Source organism: Ornithodoros turicata, chromosome 5 (genome assembly GCF_037126465.1).
Source record: "Ornithodoros turicata isolate Travis chromosome 5, ASM3712646v1, whole genome shotgun sequence".
Classification (NCBI taxonomy): Eukaryota; Metazoa; Arthropoda; class Arachnida; order Ixodida; family Argasidae; genus Ornithodoros; species Ornithodoros turicata.
Genome location: NC_088205.1, coordinates 19626729 through 19639751, shown reverse-complemented (window position 1 = coordinate 19639751; position 13023 = coordinate 19626729). Strand labels below are relative to the sequence as shown.

General features: G+C 45.8%; 1 protein-coding gene across 1 annotated transcript in view; it reads left to right on the top strand.

Annotated features, from left to right (window-relative positions):
- Positions 1-349: 349 nt before the first annotated feature.
- LOC135394170 (Krueppel homolog 1-like) overlaps positions 350-13023 on the top strand; it is a 64806-nt gene continuing 52132 nt past the window's right edge. Inside the window, exons 1-2 of the mRNA XM_064624751.1 lie at positions 350-455; positions 2792-2992. The gene's annotated coding sequence lies outside the window, so the exon portion shown is untranslated. The remainder of the gene's footprint in view (positions 456-2791; positions 2993-13023) is intronic.

Sequence of the window (13023 nt, the reverse complement as noted above, 5' to 3'; positions counted from 1 at the left end):
ATATGCTCTTGCTATGCATTATACATCATATTGCACAAAAACTACGGTACTTCACTAATTTGCGTCGATTTTTCTGCGTTATTATCGGTGATGAACGAGGAATTAAATAGAGCTACAGTTTCGGAATCGATTGGGACGAATGCGACAGTCTCGTTAAGCCTCGCAATATGGAAATGCACTTGTATGTATTAGAAAAGAAAAAGAGGCGCACAGAAAAGGCAGAAACGGACTCTATAACTCTGTTGAAATATATACACCTTGCCGCTGTGTGTGAATCGGATGTAAAGAAGAGGAATACCGAAAGGGTTGACGCTCATGAACCGGTTGGTTCCCTTGCACGCGAAAAGTGCACGTGCACAAGTCTGTACAATTCTGCACCACGACATTGTGTTCACCCGAGTTCATGAGCTTTTGCTTCTGACGTGAGTTGACGCAACATTGGTGTGTCACAAACTGTAAGTTGTTCTTCACATCTGCTACGACCACTCATGATTTGAGTATCGTGTTATAGTCAATGATTCAGCGACAATTCGAGAGTTAAAACCAAAGCTGAAATACTTTCTTATGATGCACACAGTCACCACGGTGCAAAGTATTTCAGTTAAATTCGCAGCCAATTGAAATTTCTAGTCAGCGCTTTCACTGTTGTGACCTTCTGTTTTCTGGCCCGCCAGAGGAAGAGGCTGACAGAGCTGTTCTTCTAGAAGAAGAACAGCCTCTGTTCGTCGGCTGTCGTCCTGAGGCTCGAGTTAAAAACCGAGCTATATGGTAGGACATGTTTAAACGCGCTAAAACTCCAGTGCAAGGGGAGAAATAAAATACAGGACGGACAGACATGCACAGCTGCACTGGAGCACCAGTGCTGTGTCTGCCTGTCTTTTATTTCTTGCATGCACTGGAGTTTTAGAGCTTTTAAACATAATCATGAAGACTTCTTGGAGCCGACTCGCAACTATATAGTTTCAAAACTTCCTCCTCTGCTCATGAGAGATGAGTTGTCTCTCCCTCACTCGTAAAACTAGAATATAAGGATAATCGAATTTGTGAAAGAGACTGAGCACCCCCCCCCTCACATCGACACATACACACATTGTAACTTGTAACTGCATACCACAGTGTTGTACAGGTGACCCGGGTTAATATCCCTGCTGCGAAGCTCTACAGGACGACACTAAAACCCGCCAAACCAACAGTACCGTGGTAGCACGTACTAATGTACTGCGGTAATGTGTACTACAGTAATGTACAGAACGTATTTTCAGGTGCATAATGCACCTTGTAACATGCATAACATTGCGTTTGTTATCGATGAATTATAGTCGACATATGACTGTAAAGACCGACTATGTGCGCTATTATTGTCGCTTTTTTCATCGCTCTGGTGCGCCCTATGTACTCGAAAGCAGCAGCTGCTTTTTTTTTTTTGTCCTGACGAAGGCGGAGCTTCCGCCGTAACGTAGACAACCCTGTTAGCATTCCAAGTATCTTGAATGTAAATAAATGATCCCCTTTTTTCTTACTTCCCGTACCTCCGTAGTCTGTGTTTCATTTTTCATTTCAGCTATATACAGGGTGTTTGCTCTAACGTGTCCAGAAATTTTATTTAAAGCGAGCCATGAAAGAGAAACGAGCGCCACTTTTCAGCTACTTGACTAAGAAACAGGGGCTACTGGTGAAGCAGTACCTGTTTCTTACTCAAGTTGCAGAAAAGTACCACTTGCTTTTCTTTTATCGTTCCCTTTAAATATAATTTCTGGACACGTTACAGCGAACACCCTGTATATATGTATATATATCCCTGTAAAACCGGTGCACCACATGTCCCTGTAAAATCAGTGCAAACAACACGCACACTAGAACCTATTTTGTGCTGACCCTAACACGGCTCTGTATGCAAGGAGTTTCCCGTAAACAACATCCCAGCGAGGCACACAGAACATCTCCAATGACCGAAAGGGTATGTCCAGATATATATTATGTATGTTTTTTACACCGGCACATAGAGAAGTTTCGTGGAAACCACAACTATAAGGAAAGCACGCACTGACCGATCTATTTATCATGCCCAGCGTGACAGCCCCGAGTGATTTCCAGACCCCGCAGGTGCGCGCAGGTTAAGGAGCCCTTCTTCATGGGCCTTTCAGTTTCGAACGCGAGAAAATATATTTTCGGATATGCTATCGAAAGCAGGAGGGCGTTGAAATTTTTCCCCTTTCCTTTCGGTTCTCTTCTGACCATAGTGGCGAAGAAAGTATTTGATGGATTTAAACTCTTTCACAGGAAAGTCCTAGTTTTTTAACAAATAAATAACTCGTTCCTGGCTTCCCCTATTTTGGAAAATAAAACCCTCCAGACGACGAAAATGCCTAGTGTATACCCCTCTCCACCCTCATCCCCCCCATATGCCCCACTAAAAAATGGGTGGGGGAAACAGAGTGCGCACTACAAGCATGTCGAACCCCCCCGCCAAGCAGAGTAGACCTCTGCACCCCTAATTTCCTTTTTTCCCAGAACAGCGAAGCGGGAGGGCTGAAAAAAATCGGTCTGAAAAGAGAGAAAACCAGAAACGAAGAAGTATACAGCTCTCTCCCCCCTTTGAACTCTTTTGAAGCGTAGGGGTAGAGCAGCATTCTCAGACAGGGTAGGAAGATTGTTGTCGTGGGGGGGAGACCCTTTTTTGAAAGGGTGACCTACTTTCGTCTAAGCCCGCCATTGTGGTGAGGTTCTCGGTTTTCTCGCGGGTGGCGCTGCTACAAACACCGCAACCCGTTTTTTCTTCTTTTTTTGGCAGCGTCTGGAAAAGCCTTTCTTGAGCCTTCCTTCTCTCCCGTGGAAGCTGTTTACGGAAGTCTGGCCAGACGGGTCCCTCCGCCGCGGGTCGAGGACCAGGTGTCTGGACCATACGTGGTCACTATGGGTCAGGGTCAATCTTTTGTTGCGCCAGTCCAATGTGCACTACTGACTCAGTGGACCCGGAATTTGGCGGACATAGGTAAGAAAAAAAAGTGTGTGTCCGTGGCAAATGGAGGGACACGATGGGGAAGAAGTAGAGCGTGCGAAAGTCTCCAAAAAGAAGGGATGGACGCAACGTTAGAAAGGCTCGCTTCACGACTAATGTTTGCTGTTGAGCGCAAGTTGCATTAGCCCCGTAAAAACTGGTATAGGGGTAGTGTGACATCACCTTCTGGCAAACAGTTTTCTCGTTTGACGTGCTCCGGCGGACCACAAAAAACACACACACAAAAAAAAACTAGTGTTTTTGTTGCATATAGCGCTCCGGTGGATAACTCATTTTTTTTCCACGCCATATAGTGAAAGGTGGCGAAACACCACAATGAGGACGACAAGTTTCGCGTTTTTGATGTTCTCTTTGGCCCGTTGGCACCAGCGCGCGTTTGCTTTTTCAGCAGAACGAGGCATGGTACGTTTCCGTTGCATAACGCGCACTGCCTCTTTCTAGCCAGCCACGATAATGAGGAGCAGTATTTTCAGGCAGATTGAGGCATGTTGCCTCTTTTTCGTGCTTTGGCAAAGGGATGTGCAATTTCTTCAGGCGTTATACGTCGGAAAATTCCGGCACCCCTTTAATGCGAGTGTCACAATAGCGAATCCTCCGTCGCTTTTAGCCCGAGCACAGCACGGGGTGAACTGTTGGAAGGTCAAAGGACGAACCGTTCTGTAAATAGCGGCCCGGGCTCGAAGCCCCCACCAGGGGGGCCCGGGTTAAGGGTTGTTTGTCCCGGAAATAGATGGCGAGGCTTCCAACTTTGTCAACCTTTGGCAGCCGCTCTTCGGTGAGCGATCGCTGCCGTCCCACTCTCCGGGGTTGAAGGCGTTAGGTCGGTGAGGTCGTCGTCAACGGGGTTGCGAATACCGTTTCGGAAGCGTTCCGTATTTGTTTAAGCACCAGTATTACACGAGATGAAACTCATTGATATGATGCGCGGAGTTTGGGTGTCAACACGTCCGGGAAATAGCCACTTTCTGTGTGTTACGGAATGCTAGGCTGCGTTCACACGAGCCAAGTCCAACCACCTTGATGACCAACTTGGAGACCGCTGCCGTCTTCGCTTTCGCACGTATACCAACTCGGCAATATTACCGGCCAATTTTGCGTCTGCTCATTCGATGATAGGACTATATTCTGTTAATAAATAAACGTTTGTATGGATATTTGCTCGTACCTTTCTGCAAAAAAAAAAAAAAAGAAATGTGTGCAAGCCTTGTACTTTACCAAACTGTTCAGAATTCATAATTCACACGAAGTGCAGAACTTGTGAAATTTCGTCGTCATCTTTCGGCTTTTGTCGCTCGTACTGCCTCGAATTCCGCATTACCGGACTGTTTATATATCTTTTGGATATCAAATCACGTGAATCGTATGAGAATCCCCCCCCCCCCCCATGCGGATCACTTCCCCTTTCTCCGGCGGCTACACTCTTAAAAATGAACTTCACCGCATAGCACGCTCTTGGCCAACCATCATGTCGAATGATATCGTTATCTGCCCTGAGTTGTTGAAAACGGGAGGCGTTCGCCTTTTTTGTGACAATTATGAACAGCATAAGTGTCACAAAAAGGCGTACGCCTGCCGTTTTCAACAAATCATGACAGATAACAATATCATTCAAGATGATGGTTGGCTAAGAGCGTGCTATGAGGTGAAGTTCATTTTTAAGAGTGTACGCTCCGGAAGACGCGTGCCTTGAAGACTTCACGTATATACACTCTAAAAACAGGACTTCACCACATGGCACGGTGAAGGCCAACCATTGCACAGAGTGACACCTTTATCACTCCCGATTTGTGGAAAGCGCGGGGCGTACGCCTTTTTTTGGAACTGCGTAAGTGTTCCAAAATAAGGCGCACGCTTCCAGTTTTTAACCAACCACCACGTTTCAATCATCACATTTTATCCACTAAGGGGGACGTCATTCGGGACGGTGATTGGCTAAGAGTGCGCCATGTGGTGAAGCCCGGTTTTCAGAATGTATAGATCACGTGACATGTGCTCCCCGTTGTGATTGGCTATAGAACACCACGAACTTTCTGGAGTTTTCGGTCGGTGACCGATTCGGAGCTCCAAAGTCGGACATAGTTGGTGAAGAAAGTTGGCTTTTGTGAACGCAGCCTGAGGAAGCGAGGGTATTATGCATATTAATTAGGGTTAGTAAAATTACGATTATCGGAGTACTATATGCTTGCATGATGAACTAGCAAAGGGAACGGGACAGAGAGAACAGACGACAGGACAAGTGCTAGACTTCCAACGAAAGAATTTATTGGCGTTCCCAGTGCTAGTTCATCATGCAAGGTGAACACCAACATGCCCGGTTTTTTACCGTACATTTCGGACATTTGGTTATCTTTAGCACACGAAACTCTTACAAAAGCAAGCCCGCTCTCTGGATATATTCAAACACCACAACACAAGAACATGGTATACTCCCCGAAGGCACACGAAACAAGGCTATTCCCCCAAAGATTTCTCCTGCAGACTTTCACTCGAGACATGTCTGCTACAGCGTTCCAGACACACTGTTTGCTGCCCCAGAAAGGGGGAAAAAACATGCCAGACACCTTCCGTCTTAGCTTCCTCCTCTCAAGCCTTCTGTGTCCCTTCTTTTCCCCTCCTGGATGACCCCCCCCCCCCCCCCCCCCCCCCCGCAGAGCTGCCACCGCACTCATTTAGTGCTCTGTTTTCTCCTGGTCTCTGCGTCAATTGGCTCTTTCCTTTCTCCCTCTAAGTTCTAAGCGTTACCCGTCCTTTCTGAGCCGTGGAAATCCTGTCTGCAACAACGTTCGTTGGAAAGGAGCTAGTTCAAATAATGTTACGTCGTTTCAGTTATATAGAGAGACAACTCCAGTTTCTCATTTCCGGTGTACATATAGATGGGTTGTTATCGAAACATTGCCTGTAATATGGGCGTATTCGACTTAAACCTGCGTGTTCGAATTATATGTTGAACCACATGAACGTGCATTGGTATTTCCGAGCGGTCTGCTTGCTTGCCTGGACGGCATGTTGCTCGGGTTAACGTGCATGCGCGGTAACCTTATATAAATACTGTGAATAGCACCGCGAAGCAACTGTGGCTACAAGCCCTTGCGAATGCGTCATCAACGGTACACACATAATATGGTAGGCCAATCGTCTTATTCTTTTGAAGTGGATCACATCAGGTTGGTGATCTTTGATTTGACAGCTTCCTTTGTCGTATGCTCATAGAGTGCTTAAGGTGCACTAACATGTTCCTGATGTAGTCCTAATCTGCCACTGAACGCACAACGCAGTACATGTGATATTCACGTTTCAGGCAGACACTAAATTCGGAAGGTCATATGGAAAGGAGTGAAGCAATGTACAAACTTATTCGCCTTCGTCGCTTCATAATCTCACACACTTGTGTCACAGCAATTTCTGTCTTAGTTCTTCTTCACTTTTCATTTACATCCCACGCAGTTGCTGATCAGAATCCACATTAGTGGAATTAATCACAATCAAATAATGTTTTCCTGTAATATTCAGACTGACCAGTCTTCTCTCTCCGTGCCAGCGTCCTATCCACGGCTCGTCGCAGCAGTTACACAGCAGTAAAAAAAGAGTTGTAATAAGACACAGCTGCACAGCGCTGATATCAAAATATCAACCAATGCGGTTCAGTCAAAGCTTTGCCTATATTTGCACTTCAAACTTCAAAGTGTACATTCCTAGCATCATCGCATCTGCTCAACTGTCCGGGAGACCAACACTTGTTTCTTCCTCCAGCATCCCACCTTCGAAAGACCATAGAAAACAAAGTTTCCCTTTCAACTTCACTCTCGCCGCTACGAAGCCTTCATAAACCAGTGATTAAGGAAGACCAAATTACACCTAGTAATAACCCAGCATACGACCATTTTTTCTCCGACAGAACAGCTTTCCAAAAAAGAAAAAGAAAAAAGACCCGCCAGACTTCCTCCCGTTAATTCTCTTTTTCCAGTACAGTAATTCCGCAAAAAAAATGAAAGGGTTGTGTGGGGATAGCAGGAACTTTACAGTGTGCTTCGCTCGCATGCAACAAAGCAACACAGTGGAAAGCACAGCACTGATTACAGTGTTTTAAGCGTCCCGTACCGTGTTTACCCAGACCCGTCGACGTCGTCGGCTGTGGGCTTTCAGGTGGTTGACCCAAATTTCGCGTCTGAGTTTTCCCTCCCCCTCCTCGACCCTGAGCGGAAAAGGCTCGCGAGTCTGGGTGCAGAAAAAGGGGTGACAGTTGGAGGGAGGGGGGCTATTCCCCAAAAATACTCCTCCGGCCTGCTTCCCCCCTTTCCCGAGTGGTGCCTGTGGAAAGAGAGGGGGGATGCAAGGGTTGTGATGCAGAGTTTCCGGAAGGGTTCTAAGCAGAGCGAGCAGAGCTGCCGGTGGTGTTGCGCGGGAGTATCTGCAGCTATGTCTTCGTCGATGCTTAATGTTTCTTGTTGGAGGTGTCGGTTTGCGGTGACTGCGTTCCATGGATATGTCGTTGTGTGTCGTCAGGAGAGAGGTGGGTTATGAGGTGCTTCATTTTTCGGGGTGACGTTCATTGGTGTATAGCGTTGCGAAGGGGGTATACGTGCGCACACTTTTATCTGTATCGCGATATGTCCAGATATCGATAGAAATTTCTGGTGCTTCTAAAAAGATTATCCTGGTTCCGATTTTCTTTTTCACCAGCTGTATGTTTACGTATGTGTATGTACCACATAATAAGCAAAACGATAGTTGTTCGATGTACCTTCTCTCTTTCATGCCGCCATGTTCTTCTTTCATGAAACATGCCACTCAGGAAGGATCCATTCTATACGCTTTTGGTACGCATCATGTTTCAAACATTGCAAGCGCTAGGAAATTAGGCATCAAGGACCGGTAATTGGACATGTTTACGAATCTTCAAATGTGCGCTCATTTTTCTGCGCCCCTCGAACCAACCGACGCGTTCGCGTTACTTTCCAGATTGCCATCCTGCAATTAATAATTAAAAAAAAAATAGCGTCTGATCGTGGGCTAAATTTTTAAGGCTCGCATTAAGTTACGTAAAAGCGAGTCCCATATGTGCGACAGCGTTAATCCAAGAGTCCCCGTTGCGCTTAACCAAATGCTTACACAACGTGCATTAGCGGATCATTACATTGCAAATGAGTCACTAATTAAGTGTAATTAGCGCCCGCACCTTTGCGGGGCGAGAACGGAAGACAAGACTGCTGGCTTTCGAAAATTCCAGAATTCTAATAAAAATAATGTTACGTGTTGCCCAATGGAAACATTACAGGCTTTATTCACTGATGTCACCGCTCCAGAAGGCGCCAGCTTCCAAAACGCGAGGCCGTCGAAATTGGTTTCGGTTTTGGTTTAGACGCGCTTGGAAATACTATAGAAATACAAAATGAGCGGTGAATGTGATGAGGACCTGCATGATGGCGCGGCACATCCGGTGGCGCCACCTGCGAGTGAAGTTCATTGCTTGCATTTTGTTAAATGTTCTACAGATTCCTTTTATGGCTTCGAAATTGATTTCTCGGCACACAGTGAAGAATTCATTTCGAACTGGGTCGGATTGAACCCAGTTTTCTTCGGAGTGACTTTTAGATTGACAGTGAAAGCTACGCTACCACTTCTTTCTTCTCTTTCTTTTTCTTGTTTATCTTAACCTTTTTTTCTTTTTTCTTTTTTGCTGCTGGGCATTGTGCAAAAAAATGATAAGGAATGGAAAAATAATACAGAACTATGATCGAGAGCTGCTCGATCTGCACACCCCCTAAAGGATAGGGCTCTCCGACACGCAGCACGCATGTTGGCCTGAAATTACCTATTCTGTGGCACCAAGGGCCCTTGACCAACGAATAATCTACCTCCTAAAAAACAAAAAAAAAACAAAAATAATGATAATAGTTTAGAATAAAGCCAGACTATCAGGCATTTTATTTCCTTATCCTTCCCCGGCGTAGTGCTGCCCCTGTCCATGTTAGACAGAACGCATATGCATGTGAACACGTCTTGGGGCTCATGAACCCCAACACATTACGGACAGAGCAACCTGCAGCCCTCGCGTGCGCTTTGGTTAACTACCACCGTAAGTAATTTGATTATTAGGATGAGTTCATCGTAATTCACAAACTAAGTTAAGTAGTGACACACACAAGATACAAAGGCCATCGTATACATTTTTTTTTGTCATTTTAAAATAGCAAACCTAAAACCATACAGAGCCAATAAAGTCAGCTCCCTGTTTCTCTCTGATTTTCTATTTCTACCGTTAGTGTGTATACACACTAAAAAGCGAACTTCACCGCATAGCACGTTGTGCGCCAACAATCGCCACGAATGACAGTGCTGTCCCTCCTTATTCGAAGACACAGGGGGGCGTACACGTTTTTATGTCAATTATCATATATCGAAACTGCCACAAAAGGGCGTACGCCTCCCTCTCTAATTCCAAGCGATAACACTATCATTCGTGGCGACCATCGTGCCGAGCGGTCAAATTCAGCGTTTGGGTTCAGCGGGATGGGTGATGTGAGGTACATGTATAGAAACGGAACGACTGAAGCGCATGTTAGGTTTCCAAATTGTAAAAATCGCGACAAAAATTGTTTTACAAAAATGGTGGTTCGCGAAACCACATAGTAATGCGTGGCTTAGCAGGCGACCATCAAAAATGTTAGGCTTAGGAGGGCAGCAACTGCGAGTTTGGGGCTTTCGTATCCAGTCATCCTATTTCTTATAGAAAAAGGTGATGGTTAGAAGGACAGAAGTATTTTTATTATTATTATTCCAATTTATCCGCAATTAACTGGACCGGGTGGCTATTTTTATAAAAGTTTTAGCGCATAGTTTAGTATGTTTAGCTCTAACTAAACACTATTTTTGCTTATTTTACCTACGCATTACAAACTCTGTACTTTATCTTGAAGAACCCTATCGAGTGCGCTTGTGTAATGGGTCTCCGACATCTTCCCGCTTCTCTCTCCCTCCCTCTTTCTCTCTTTAACTTTGTATACTCTGCCGGTATGTTTCATCTTAATTCTTTTTTTAATGTCAGTACATGACCGTCTCTCGTCGGCAATAGGATATTTCTTGCCTTCGAATGGGGTACCACAGTTTAGCTAATAAATAAGTTCACTTCTAGCTGAACATATGTTTTGTCAGTGAATTGTGTGTACTTTTCGGTAGCCTCGTACAGGTTATTTCCGGCAATTCCGAATTTATTTTCGGCGTGTTTTAACGGTCATTATACAATTGCGACAGTTTGCACGGGACGCGTACTGTCCCCTGTCCTCCTTCCTATACTCCTTCCAGCTGTCAACTCTTCATCTGTATCTGTACATACACCCCGCATTGCGACACTTGCTTCGCGATGCTAACGCTGAACTATTAACATCATTCGCTAACATGCACGTACATTGGACGTGAAAGGTTACAGGATGGCAGTTCCGAAAAAATCAGACTCACTCGCTTTGAGGCTCGTGTTTGTCTGTTTACGCGTGCCAGCCTCAGTTCGCTGACTTTCCATCACGTGCAGTTGACGCGTTGCGGGAAGCGCGCCCACTGTGCTGCATTTACAAACTTGAAAGCACAACATCGTATCGCGTTGTTCCTTCCAAAATTCTAGCGCCTACGCCAACCTTTGCCGTGCCTCCGAACGCGTTTAGCAACTCAACGCGAGGCCCGTTTGGACGTGGTTTGGACGCAACGAGCGCTACACGCCAGCGCCGCCCGACGGTGGCTCCTTCTGGCGTCGAGCCGCGGAAGGGCTGTCTGTCGTCTGTGAAAGGCCTGCGCTTGGGCGAATGCCGTGAGAGGGAAGGGTTGCATCAACAGCGACCACCAGTAAACAACCCGTCCAATGACGCAATGGACCGCCTCCTGTCGAGAAAAAAAACAGGCTTTGCTCTTTGATTCGAGGAGCCAGCGGAATGACGCCGTGCAATTAGCAGCGAGCACGGCGATTCTGGACGGAGTAACCTGAAAGGACTGCAGTTACTTTGACGAAGAATTAGATTGAATTACCACACTTTTAACGTTCGCGTTCATGGCAAGTGTGCTTAGTCATTAAAATTATGATGCCTTTTTACACTCTTCCTTGGTTTCTTCGATTTTTTTCCCGGGGTATCCACCCAACACCAGGAGCCTAACAGGTATTGCCCGAATCACACATAAGCTAGGGTTCCGCGTTCTCTGTTTTAATAGAAAAACACCGAAAAACATACGCCGGGTAAATTTTCTCTCATTCGGTTTTAATCGAAAAACACCGAATATCGAGGGACATTCCAGGACATGACAGAGATAAATTGTTGCACATTCCCAGCAAGTTGTTCATGCAGATCAGAAAACCATACAGAAATACGGTGGTTGTGAGAAATGTCCGTTTACCTTTTCGTTAGCCGTAAAACGCCACCGCAGCGAACAATAACGGCATGTTGAATGACCGTCATGCGGAAATTACATCGTGATTTCTATTCGCCGATAACTGCCGAGTAACTGCGAGTAAACCATGTAAACGCGAGGAAAAACACCGAAAGACGCCGATTTCGTGAAAATCGATAAACATCGAAAAACATACGCCGAATCCGCCCGAAAACAAAAACCGAAATCGCGGAACCCTACACATAACAGCAACAGAAGTGAAAATATAAACGTGCATGTGTGTGCGTAACAGATAACATACCGGATGCAAAGGTTTTAAACCATAAGGGGAAAGATGAGAGATCTCGGAGCAACCCAAGTATAATGTGGTGAAGATGTCGATATCGATGTCCGAAGCTGCAAAAGGATTATACACAGACTGGATATATGAAAAAGCACGAACACGGTGACTGAGACAAATGGCGACCGCAGTATAATGTAGACAGCGAAACGCAACGCACGTGAGCAAATCAGGAAAATATATCGCTCCGTTCAGCAGTTTGTTTCGCTCAGCAGGTCTATTAGCAGTCGCAGAAGTTTCATTTTCGTGCCCCCCCCCCCCTCCCATTCGAATTTAACTGATCAAGCAAATATGTCGATGATAATACACGTTCCAGCATTAAATGCTGAAGATGAATGTGATCTACACTCTAAAAACTGAACTTGACGCTCTGCGCCAACCATTGCCACGAATGATATGGTTGTCGCTTCTGATTCGAAGAAAGGGGGGGGGGGGGAGTACGCCTTTTTTGTGTCAGTTTGGATACATGATAATTGACACAAAAAGGCGTACGTCTCCCTCTATCCTCGAATCAGAACCGATAACCCTATCATTGGTGGCAATGGTAGGCGCAGAGCGTGCTATGCGGTGAAGTTCAGTCTGTAGAGTACACATAGAACGCTAGCATAGGATGAGTACGACCAGCGTCATGGCCCTGCGGCCAAAAAAAGCGACCGCTCCTTGGTGGTAGCCAAAGTCGTGCTGAATACTGGAAGGTAATGGGTTCAAATCCACAACTACCCACTGTGCTGCGTTTTCCGGTAGACTTTGCAGACAAATGCCGGCCGCAGTCCCCTTGAAGTCGGCCCAGGGCGCACAGTGACCCCCCGTTTTCCAACTCCTTCCTGCTGTCCTCTCTCCAGCTGTCCACGTCCGTACGCCGCTCATAGCCACACGCGGTATAGTAACACGGAACAAAAACAAAGTTGGTATACGTTGTCGGAAATCTTTTCCACAGAAAAGAAGTATAAGAACGTGCAAATGCTGGATTAACACATTTGATCAAACTATGAAGACCGAGCACAGGAGCTCGGATTTCATGGATGACACAAACGCTCATAACACGTTCAGGGACCACAGTGTGATCTCTCCCAATTTGAAAAATACCTATGATATTTTTTTCATTGTTTACACGCAACATGAGTCAGCCTACATACTCACTTATACCCAATACTCACTTTCAACAAGATTTGAGTGATAGGGTTTTGAGAGCGTCACTGAGAACAACGAGCCATATAACACAGTACGAGTGTTCCGCTGTTGCACCACTAAGTTGGGCCGTATATGATGGTCGTACACTCTTAGAAATGAACTT